We start from the raw sequence: 2,482 nt of genomic DNA, 5'->3' as shown, positions 1-2,482 counted from the left end.
CTGTGAGGCTGAGGGCGGCCTCGGGCGGCGGCGGTGAGGCTGAGGGCGGCCTCGGGCGGCGCGTGGAGGCGGCGGCGGCGGCGGTGAGGCTGAGGGCGGCCTCGGGCGGCGGCGGTGAGGAGACGGCGGCGAGGGCGAGGGACGATTTGGGGAAGAATTGGTGGCCGGGGGGCGGGGTGGGGGGAAACCGCTGTTTAAGTGAAACGTAACGGTAGCTTTCCGGAAACGCGCTATAGCTAAGTTAGCTATAGCGCGTTTACTGAAACCCGCTACTGCTATTCCTTTCTCCTTTTTTCCCCTTTTTTTTTTCTTTACATTTTATTTTTTCCCTTTCTCCTTTTTCTATTTCTTTCATTTTCATTTACTTTTCTACTTGTTTTTCACTTTATTTTATTTCCGTTAGCAGCAGCGCTTTACACGTAAGCGCGCTGCAGCTAAGGAGATTAGCAGTAGCGCTGGGCCATTATACGCGCTACTGCTAGGTTGGGCTAGCCATGTGCGCCCAGTTCAAACGTAGCAGCAGCGCTTTTCGCTAGTACGCGCTACTGCTAAAGTCATAGCAGTAGCGCGGTTTATTTACGCGCGCTGCTACTAAGTAGCAGCAGCGCTTGATTTTGTACAGCGCTACTGGTAAAATTCTGTGTATAGGCTTTTCCCTAGTAGTGATGTACTCATTGAAAACTTATCAGCGTCTTGATACAAGTCAATATGTAAGCAGCTTCACCGAGGTCTTTCTTTGAAAAACTCCTTTCAAACATTCCTTTATGCTTTGCAGAATAATTCTACATTATCTCCGATCAACAATATGTCATTCACATATACTTATCAGAAATGTTGTAGTGCTCCCACTCACTTTCTTGTAAATACAGGCTTCACCGCAAGTCTGTATAAAACTATATGCTTTGATCAACTTATCAAAAGCGTATATTCCAACTCCGAGATGCTTGCACCAGTCCATAGATGGATCGCTGGAGCTTGCATATTTTGTTAGTACCCTTTAGGATTGACAAAACCTTCTGGTTGCATCATATGCAACTCTTCTTTAATAAATCCATTAAGGAATGCAGTTTTGTTTATCCATTTGCCAGATTTCATAAAATGCGGCAATTGCTAACATGATTCGGACAGACTTAAGCATAGATACGAGTGAGAAACTCTCATCGTAGTCAACACCTTGAACTTGTCGAAAACCTTTTGCGACAATTCTAGCTTTGTAGATAGTAACACTACTATCAGCGTCCGTCTTCCTCTTGAAGATCCATTTAATCTCAATGGCTCGCCGATCTTTGGGCAAGTCAATCAAAGTCCATACTTTGTTCTATACATGGATCTCATCTCAGATTTCATGGCCTCAAGCCATTTCGTGGAATCTGGGCTCATCATCGCTTCCTCATAGTTCGTAGGTTCGTCATGGTCAAGTAACATGACCTCCAGAACAGGATTACCGTACCACTCTGGTGCGGATCTCACTCTGGTTTACCTACGAGGTTCGGTAGTAACTTGATCTGAAGTTACCATGATCATCATCATTAGCTTCCTCACTAATTGGTGTCAGGAACATATTTCTGTGATGAACTACTTTCCAATAAGGGAGCAGGTACAGTTACCTCATCAAGTTCTACTTTCCTCCCACTCACTTCTTTCGAGAGAAACTCCTTCTCTAGAAAGGATCCATTCTCAGCGAATACTTGCCTTCGGATCTGTGATAGAAGGTGTACCCAACATTTTCTTTTGGGTATCCTATGAAGATGCACTTCTCCGATTTGGGTTTGAGCTTATCAGGTTGAAACTTTTTCACATAAGCATTGCAACCTCAACTTTAAGAAACGACAGCTTAGGTTTCTTGCCAAACCATAGTTCATACGGTGTCGTCTCAACGGATTTAGATGGTGCCCTATTTAATAACGTGAATGCAGCTGTCTCTAATGCATAACCCCAAAACGATAGTGGTAGATCGGTAAGAGACATCATAGATCGCACCATATCTAATAAAGTACGGTTATGACGTTCAGACACACCATTACACTTATGGTGTTCCAGGTGGCGTGAGTAGTGAAACTATTTCACATTGTTTTAACTGAAGGCCAAACTCATAACTCAAATATTTTACCTCTGCGATCATATCGTAGAAACTTTTATTTTCTTGTTACGATGATTCTCCACTTCACTCTGAAATTCTTTGAACTTTTCAAATGTTTCAGACTTGTGTTTCATTAAGTAGATATACCCATATCTGCTCAAATCATCTGTGAAGGTCAGAAAATAACGATACTTGCCGTGAGCCTTAACACTCATCGGACCGCATACATCAGTATGTATTATTTCCAATAAGTCAGTTGCTCGCTCCATTGTTCCGAGAACGGAGTCTTAGTCATCTTGCCCATGAGGCATGGTTCGCAAGCATCAGTGATTCCAAATCCATCACATGGAGTTTCTTCATGCGCTTTACACCAATATGACCTAAAACAGTGCCACAAATAAG

The sequence above is a fragment of the Triticum urartu genome, chromosome 3 (genome assembly GCF_003073215.2).
Source record: "Triticum urartu cultivar G1812 chromosome 3, Tu2.1, whole genome shotgun sequence".
Lineage (NCBI taxonomy): Eukaryota > Viridiplantae > Streptophyta > Magnoliopsida > Poales > Poaceae > Triticum > Triticum urartu.
This window is presented reverse-complemented; position numbering follows the sequence as displayed.